At 56.1% G+C, this 9,066-nt stretch overlaps 4 non-coding genes across 4 annotated transcripts; all 4 read left to right on the top strand.

Moving 5' to 3' along the window:
• The first annotated feature begins 992 nt into the window (after positions 1-992).
• TRNAS-AGA (transfer RNA serine (anticodon AGA)) lies at positions 993-1,074 on the top strand. The gene has a single exon. It is a non-coding gene; the product is annotated as a tRNA-Ser (tRNA).
• A 3,090-nt stretch (positions 1,075-4,164) lies between these two features.
• Positions 4,165-4,236, top strand: TRNAM-CAU (transfer RNA methionine (anticodon CAU)). The gene has a single exon. It is a non-coding gene; the product is annotated as a tRNA-Met (tRNA).
• Positions 4,237-7,401: 3,165 nt separating this feature from the next.
• TRNAG-UCC (transfer RNA glycine (anticodon UCC)) lies at positions 7,402-7,473 on the top strand. The gene has a single exon. It is a non-coding gene; the product is annotated as a tRNA-Gly (tRNA).
• A 1,063-nt stretch (positions 7,474-8,536) lies between these two features.
• Positions 8,537-8,619, top strand: TRNAL-CAG (transfer RNA leucine (anticodon CAG)). Its single transcript has one exon. It is a non-coding gene; the product is annotated as a tRNA-Leu (tRNA).
• The last annotated feature ends 447 nt before the right edge of the window (positions 8,620-9,066 follow it).

Below are 9,066 nucleotides of genomic sequence, written 5' to 3'. Positions count from 1 at the left end.
GTAGGGAGTCTACTTGTGAGAGGCTCCTTGCGTTTTCCCTTGGCCCACAGGCCATAAGCTGCAAGAGAAATGAGGGTGTCTCAGTTCTTAGTCACCAGGACCATCGTTACATCCAGTTCCAGTAAACTTCAGGGTGTCAGACAGGCACTACCAAATCTACCACGTCCACACTGACTCATTAACGCCATTTTCCTGCTCCAGAGCCAAAATGGAATCGGAGCTGCTTTCATCTAGTGATGTAAATTATTGCTTTTGTGGATTGTTTAATATTTTGGTCCATGCTCAAGAATGTCACAATGCTTGCGGTGCTGGGAAAAAGCTCTGGACATACCTATTCCACCAAAACAAGCTCTCTCCAGTCTCCCTCTAAGTCATCCGCACCTCCCGTTTATTCTCTCCTTTGCCCCTCCTGACTTTTCCTCAGCCAGGCTCTACCCTCGCCCTTGCCATAGATCTCTCCCACTCTCGCAAACCATTCCCCCTACACACCAACAACCTGCATGGCAGTCATGGTCTTTGTTCAAGGCTTGACACCACCCTACGTCCCCAAGAGGCTGGAGGTGCTGCCGGGAGGTCACCACCTCCCCTGCAGGAGTGTCCTCCCCCTAGTGCTCCCAGCAAGCTTGGAGACCTCCTCAGCTAAATCTGGGAAGCAAAGCGGGGTCTAATATGCCCACCTGACCCTGGTTGTCTCCACACAGCTGCCTTCCCTTCTTCCCTGGAGGCAGCAGAGATGGCAGCTGGGGAGAGAAAGCATCCCCCTGTGGCAGGATATCCCAGATGTGCGGCTGAGGACAAGGTGCTGGGAGCTGCAGCTGTAGCCCCTGGGGCTACGCCTCTCAAGGCCTGTGGAAGGCTGTCACCAGGTGCCCGTCATGCTCAGTGCAGGTCCAAGTGCAGGGCTTCGAGTGGAGCATTGCCCTGAAAGTCCCAGGGAGCCGGGTGTCATTGCAGAGGGCATGTGATCGGCAGGGCAGAGAGGGCTGGAGCAGGTAGTTGTGGCCGAGTGGTGAAGGCGATGGACTAGAAATCCATTGGGGTTTCCCCGCGCAGGTTCGAATCCTGCCAACTACGGGGCGCACTCCCCTTTTGGGCTCCCTGCAATGGACCACGCTGTTTGGGCTCCCTGCAATGGACCACGCTGCAGCCGTGGGACTCAGCTCCACACTGTACCTGGTGCCCAGGGAGACAGTAAAACCCCCTTGCCTACAGCACTTCTCCCCGCACCCCCCTGCCCCCAAATTCCTGGATGAATGGGAAATCCTGCTCCCATTGACAAGGTAGGCAAGTTGGGGGAAGAGAACGGACCAGTGCCGAGTATGAGCCGTGAAAAGAGGTCCACTGTTGTTGGTTCTTGAGCAGAACTTAAGAGCCTGAGCTCACCTGACATCCCAAGCAGAACAACCCCACCAGCTGTCTTCCCTATGCCTGAAACTACAGCCGCTCCTCTCCAAAGAGAGCCTGCACAACATGGTCCTCATTGCTAAAGATGAAGGCAAGACACCTCATGGATCTGAGATCTTGCCTGGGGTCCTGGGGATATTCTGCCTGACCCAGCCCCAGCCCTTGCACACAGGGACAACCTTTCCCCGGGGGCTTTCCAAATTTAACCGAAGAACGAGATGATAAGGGGTGGGTCCCTCCTGGCTCCTCCTCTTCTGGGAAAGACGTGGAAGTGCGAAGGAGGCCATGGTGGTGACTGCGGCATCAGGAGACCATCCCCTGCCATCACAGACCCTGATGGGTGGCATGGAAAAAGACCCGGAGGCTTCCCAGAGGGCTTCTCTCAGTCGCATACCCAGCTGCTCCCCACAGAGCAGCAGCAGAGGAGGGCTGCAGGTAGCCTGCCTGAGTGGTTCAGCATCTTAAGGAAAAGGGAAACTCGGAGGGGCACATGCAGAGAGAGCCCGGAGAAGGAGAAGGAGAGAAGAGCCAGTGGCTGGTGCATGGTCCGTTCCCCGCAGCCATGCCACTGAGGGTGGCGGAAGCAGTGCAAGCAAAAGAGAAGCTGAGGGAGGTTGGCAGCACGGATGAAGAAGGAAAGGGGCAGTGGAAGGGGGAACCGGGGCTGAGCCAGGGGCCTCTTGATCTGCAGTCAAATGCTCTTCCCTGAGCAATAGCCCCTGCAGCAGGCAGGCTGCGGCCACACTCTCCGTGCTCACATCTGCTCCCACATCCCAGCCCTCTCCATCCCGCTTTTGCTTTTGTCTCCTCTGCTTGCTTGCTGTGTGCTCTGGCGTGTGGATGGGACAGGGAACCAGCAAACACAAGCCCAAACATGCAGGCCTCAGCACTGCCACCTCGTCCCTCAGCCTCACCAAGAGGTTCTACCAGCTCAGCCTGCCCAGAGCCTTCCTGGGACACATCCGGCAGCATTTAAGACTGGCCACCACCCAGTCCGGATGGGCCAGCCCTGCCCTGGGGCGACTGGGAACCACCTCCACCCCCAGCAGCGTTGGGCAGGACAGGAATGGCGCCAGGCACAGAGAGGAGGGGTTTCTCTGGCTCTTTGGCACCCTGCAAGGTGGCGGGGGCAGCCCTCGGCTGTTGGCGAGCAGCAAGGGCAGGGCTGCGCCAGGAGGGAAGACAAGCCAGGAGCTGGGGGGAGCGCAGCACAGCACGGGCAGGGCAAGGCCCTCGCAGCTGGTGTGAAAGGCAAGGCAGTAACTGCTGTACGACTTGCTTAGAGGAAGGAACACTGCCTAGGACTAAGAGCTTTTACCTCAGGGTCAACGTGACCTGAAGACCCAACCTAAACCGTCTCTCACTGGCTGAGAACACCCCATACAGACAATAAAACAATAGGAGATTTGTCTTTCAAAAAAAACCCCAGGTATATAACCAGGGCGAGAAAAGCAATCGACCTGAATCTAGTAGAAAACCCCTCCGCCTGCACGGGACATTGGTCTAGAACCAGGAAGATTAACAGCCCACTGACCATACGTCCACACCACCTGCCCGGGAGAACCACCTAGTGCTTACGCGAGCAATAGTAACTGATTAGCCCACCCCTTAACAGGAGTAATTTGACTGGTCAACACAACTGCATTGTAAACATCTAGAAACCCTGCTTTCCTCTATATCGGGGTCCTCCATGCGTTAGGCTGGGGCACCGCTATGTGCACAGCTAAAATTAGGGATTTAGGGATTCCCTTGGTAATTCTATGCTAAACGTCCTTGTCTCCCTCCTTGGCCAGCAAAGAACTGACTTTTACACTGGGTACAGTCCCGCACCCCGTGCGAGCTGGATTTCTGGGCAGGGTTGCAGCCCTCCTGAGCTTGCTGGAGAGCCACTCCTCTCCGCCCTGCCAAGCAACAAGGCTGCCCCCTCGCTCCGGGGTTTCCTTCAGTGCCTGCAGAGCCAGCTTGGTGGTCGAAGAGAAAGTCCCCAGCCAGGGTTATGGGCAGGAGCTGTGGGGAGAAGGGCAAGGCAAGGCCCTTGAGCTACCCTCCTGTCGTGGTTTAACCAGCCAGCAACTAAGCACATGCAGCTGCTCGCTCACTTCCCCCACCAGTGGGATGGGGAGAGAATGAAAAAAAACTCGGTTAGATAAAGCCTGTTAATAGACAGAAAGACAGAAAATATTGATAATGATAATAATAATAATAAAAGACAAAAAAACGAAGAATTAGATACAAATACAAATAATACAAATCAAGTGATGCACACCGATGTCCAGTTAGTGCCCGAGCAGCGATCCGCCCCCCCCAGCCAGCTCCCCCCAGTTTATATACTGGGCATGACGTCATATGGTATGGAATATCCCTCTGGCTAGTTTGGGCCAGCTCTCCTGGCTGTGTCCCCTCCCAACTTCTTGTGCCCCTCCAGCCTTCTTGCAGGCTGGGCATGAGAAGCTGAACTATCCTTGACTTGGTATAAAGACTACTTAGCAACAACTAAAACCATCAGGGTGTTATGAAGATAATTTTCCCACTAAATGCAAAGCACTGCACGGTCCCAGCTACTAGGAAGCAAATTAAGTCTCTGCATGCCAGCCAAGACCAGGACAGCAGCCCAGGCCCAAAGGAGGTGAACTTTCCAGGGAGACAATTTTCCTGCGCAGGTGAGGGCACAGGATAGACAAAGGGAAGGGGGCATGAGCGCTGGCAGTGCCAGGGAGCATGAGGCCGGGCTGTGGGAGGTCGCAGCTGAGGCGCCAGGGGAGCAGAGTGGCGCAGCGGAAGCGTGCTGGGCCCATAACCCAGAGGTCGATGGATCGAAACCATCCTCTGCTAATTGCTTTTTCCTCCTGCTGCCTCTCCCAGCAACTTTTCACCTGCACTGCTCTGGCTCTCTGCGCGGCCATGCCCATGGCCCTCCCGCTCCCTCAGACCCTTCTCTCTGCCACCGCCGCCTTCTTTCTCCTTTGCCTTCTTACGAGCCAGCACTCCCAAAGGGACCCTCACCAAGGCAGACCCGTGGGTCTGCAGCGGCAGCCAGACCTCCCCCCACAAGGAACTGGGGGTCCTGGGGACACCAGTGTTTCTCCCTTCCCGTCAGGCAGCTCAATCCCAACTTCCCAGCCGCAAGCAGGCACCTCCAGGAATCTGCAGGTGGGGAGGAGGACAAGGCTGGTGCTACTCTGGCAAACACCTATCCAATCAACTTGACCATCTCGGGGTTTTCTCCATCCTAGTCTCTTTGCTGCTCGTGCCCACTCGCAGGTCCAGCCAGGAGCAGGGCCGAGCAGGTATTCCCAATGGGCACTGTATTGGCTATATGTGGCTAGGTGTTGGCAGTGGAGGGGAGAGGGGGTGCTGCAGGGTGGCCTCTGTGAGCAGAGGCAAGGGGCTGCCCTGCCGCTGCACACAGCTGATTCCAGCTGCCTCCACAACACTGAGCCACTTGCGCAGCTTTTCCTGACAGGCCTGAAGCCTGTGGAAGAGCCCACACTGAAACAGATTTTCCTGTTCAGGTCTGCAGCATGGGGAGAACCCATGCCGGAGCAGTCTGCAGTGAAGGACTGTAGCTGAGCCTGGTAAAAGTGAGAGGAATGGCGGTGTTTTGTTTGTCTTTCATTCCTCACTACCCAAAACCGCACATGGCCTGATCCTTTTCTTCCCCTCTGGCTGCTCTGGACTAGAATGCAGTGCTGGACACACCCCCTCTCTCACTCCCACAAGCATGTCCACTGAACAGCAGGTCCACTGAACCCTGGGCCTGACCGTAGGTCTGTGCAGAGGGCATGCGTGGAGCCTGGGCCCGGTTTGTCTGGTGTCCCAGGGATCGAGGGGAGGCAGACCAGCCTGCTGTTGTGCAGGTCCTCCTTTGTGCCTTTTGGCACAAGACAGGAGCAACACTGACTTGCTTCCAAGCCTCAGGAACCTCTCCCAATTGCCGTGACCTTTCAAAGACAATGGAGAGCGGCCTCTTGCAGAAGTTCTCCTTGTCTGAGTGCTTCACGAGCTGGCAGCAGGAAGACGGCATGGGTATCTGCAGGTGAGCTCCCTTCTACTTTAGTACCTGATGGGCCAGAAGCCAGAAGATCGCTTGGATGTTGACCGTGAGGTCGCCTCTGGCTCTGCAGGTGACGGGCCATGCACAGGAATATTGCTTGCGCTAGGTGCTTGTGTTCATTCCATAGTGGATACCACTGCCTGGTGTCTCTTTTTATATCTGAACGCTTCTTGTTCCAAAGGAAGCGGACAGCCCGTCAGGGGGAGACCTGAGAACACGTGGGCACGACAGTGTCAAAAATGGCTGTCAGCCAATCACAAAGCAATATGAGAACCCATGGGGAATGACGCTGTCAAGAGTTGTCTCTGCTGTATTTAGTGAGTGAGGCTTCCTTTTCAGATGTGCTTCTGGGTACACAGGTAGGGTTGGCTGGTCCTCACAGCCAATCACAGGTCTGCCTGAGAGCAGGTGGGTATGACGGGGTGAAGAGATGGCTGTCAGCCAATCACAGAGCAGTAGGAAAACATGTTGGTTATGGTGTCTAATAAGAAAATGGCAGCTGAAAAAAAGTGGTGCCCGCCGTGTATGTAGAGGTAGGTACGTCCTGGTCATCATTCATCAGTGCTGGCATGGGGATTGACCAAAGCAATCATCCACCACCAAAACCAGGAGCAGCACAAGGCAGATTTTAGCCCAGGAACAGGTAATGCCTAGAGTCCTGCAAAACAAATTGCTTACGGGCATGCAGCACGGAATGTGGCAGATGCTCATATCCGACCAAGTGATCTAGACCAAGAAACTTGTGCTAGAAATAATCCACTTGGCCTATTTGCACATTACGTAGATAGAGAATTGTTACCCTAGCATTGCCTGCTTTCCGCTCACTGATTGCTGAGCTAATCCTAGACAAGTGTACAAGATAGGGACATATCCAGTGACTCAGAAGAAACCCAGGCTGGCTGCTGTGCCTTTTTAATTCAACCAAAGGGTGCATGGTGCAACCACATGTTAGCCTGGGACAGCGTGAATGTGACTCCGACTGGGGCAGACTCCGCCTGTGTTACCTCAGTGTTATGCCCTACGGTATTCCCAAGGGGCACTGTGTTGGCTACATATGGCAAGGTTTTGGTAGTGGAGGGGTTAGGGGGTGCTGCAGGGTGGCCTCTGTGGGAAGAGATAAGGGGCTGCCCTGTGTCAGACACAGCTGATTCCAGCTCCGCAGTGGTTCCACTGCACGACACAGCTGAGCCGTCATCAAAGTTTGTGGCCCCTCTGTGAAAACATATTCCAGAAAGGGCAGAAAACGCCGGGCAGAGAGAGGCGGAAGGAACAAAAAGAGCGGGAAAGGGCAGAGGAAGATGCATCCCGCTTGGGCAGGTAACGGAGTGTGGTGTGAAGGAGTAAAGTTGAGCCTGGGAGAGGGGAGAGGAAAGGCGGTGTTTTATGTTTGTCTTTTTGTTTGTCACTGTGTGAATGCGTTTTAATTGGCAAAAAATGAATTTTCCCCAAGTCAAGCCTGACTTGCCCGCAACAGTGTTTGCTAAGGCATGTCCTTGTGTTTATCTTGAGCCATGCGATTTGTCATCCTGTTTTCAGTGCTCCGCATCCCCCTGAGGGTGGGGAAAGTAGTGAGCAGCTGGGTGGGTGTTTGTCTGTGCTTAAAGCACGAGAGGTACCTACAGAGAAATGCCCATCGCGTTGCGTAGTATATGCCCAGCGGGCAGCTGTATGAAGGCAGATGGGGAGCATCAGCATTGCCATCAGGCAGCAGGTTGAGTTTCCCTAGCCAACACGTCAGACAGAGAGAAGCCCAGAGACATCCGATGGGCTTGAGGCCGTGTGTGTGCAGGGGGCTGGAAGGAGGAGGCCGTCCGGGCTGTGAAGTGGAGAGGGTCGAGTTTGTGACCTGGAAGAGCAGGAGGCAGGGGAGACTGGGAAGTGGAGGGGCAGGAGGGAGGCGAGGCTGCGGGGTGGAGGAGCAGGAGGCAGGAGTGGGTCGAGGAGCGTTGGTGGTATAGTGGTGAGCATAGCTGCCTTCCAAGCAGTTGACCCGGGTTCGATTCCTGGCCAACGCAGACAAGGTTCTTTTACTCAGCCTGGCTCCAGAGGGCCTTGCCTCTCCTCTTCCAAACCAACCCAGCTTCCCTCAGGAAGTTCAGCTCCCATAGGGCACTCGAGGCCCTCCCCTTGACTCCCCCTCCAGCCTTGCCTCATGGCCAGGCCTCTGGGCACCTCCTAGGCCAGCAGACACAGGCCTGGCTCTTAGCAAGGCCCGCCTTGGCAAAAGCAGACTGCAGGGGCTGCTTTGGACCCTCCAGAGATTCTCAGGGAGTGCTGTAGCACTGGAGCAGGTGCCCAGAGAACTTTGGGATTCTCCATGCCTGGGTATCACCCTCAAGTTTCAGTGGGGCTCAGGCACTGAGCCGCCTGCTCTAGCTTTGGGGCTAGCCCTGCGTTGAGCAGGCATTTGGACTAGTGCCCTCCTGAGATGCCTTGCAGTCTAGTTCCTTCCACGAAGCAACAAATCCCAGAGAGAGCTGTGACCTCCTTCCTCTGCACCATGGGCGGCAAGCGGGCCTCTTCCCCACAGGAACTGGAGCTCAGTCATTGCTCAGCACTTGGCGCATCTCGTGTCCTTTCGCCTTGACTCTCCAGCCCCTTTGCCACACACTGACTCCTTGAGACCACCCCAGCATTCCCCCAGGGGTTGGTGTGGCACAGCCCTCCTTGCCCACGGAGGGCAGGGAAGAAGGAAGCACCCTTGTTGCCCCAGGAACCGTCCATGAGAAAGGCAGGCGTGTGCCTGGAGCCCCTTGACAGGATGTTGGCGTGCGCAGAGCCGTAATTTGCTGACGGTTCCTTTGCTTGGTCCTGTGAAGGATTGCCTTGGCCTTTGGGAGACGCGTCGGAAGCGTGCTGCCCCTGTGCTGGCTACTCGTGTTCCGTGTGGTCTGAAGCGCGTGTAGGAGCTGCGGTCGCCTGTCAGCAGCCCGTGGTGGGAGCAGGGCAAGGGTGCTGCCAGGAGCCAGCTCCCCCTGCAGCAGTGCCAGGAGGAGGCTGCCTGAGGTGGGCTGGCTCTGGCAGCTGCAGGGGGAGGAGTGGCAGCAGCAGCAGCAGCAGCAACAGCAGCAGCAGTGGGTCAGGATGGCCGAGCGGTCTAAGGCGCTGCATTCAGGTTGCAGTCTCCCTGGGAGGCGTGGGTTCGACTCCCACTCCTGACAGGCTCTTCTCTCTCTTGGCCTCCTTCCCTCTCCTCACTGCAGGCTTCTTGCTCCTCTGGGGGCTCTGCTCAGCTCTTGCTGCAGTCCCAGCTCCTGCAGAAGGAGAAAGGGGCATACCCATGCTGCCCCACCAGTACCAGCTGGGTAGGCCTACAACAGAAACAGGGAGGGAGAGCCCCTGGGGAATTCCACTTGGCCGCTCTCCCCTGCAAAACTCGCATTCTGCATGCCTCTCCCCGCATTTCAGTGCGCATCTCTGGACATTCTTCAAACATTCGCTCACACAATCCTCTCTCCCTGCAACAACCCTTCTGCTTGGAAGGCATTTCAGGGAGTCAGAGAGGGCATCCTCCTGCTTCAAGCAGGCTCACACCACCTCATCTTTCTTTCAGGTCATACAATACCTTGAGGACAGACATTTCACAGCCTCTTGGCACCCCGGCTCCC

This window comes from Gymnogyps californianus, unplaced genomic scaffold (assembly GCF_018139145.2).
Source record: "Gymnogyps californianus isolate 813 unplaced genomic scaffold, ASM1813914v2 HiC_scaffold_34, whole genome shotgun sequence".
Taxonomy (NCBI): Eukaryota; Metazoa; Chordata; class Aves; order Accipitriformes; family Cathartidae; genus Gymnogyps; species Gymnogyps californianus.
Note: the sequence above shows the minus strand (reverse complement) of the source record. Positions and strands in the feature narration are given on the sequence as shown.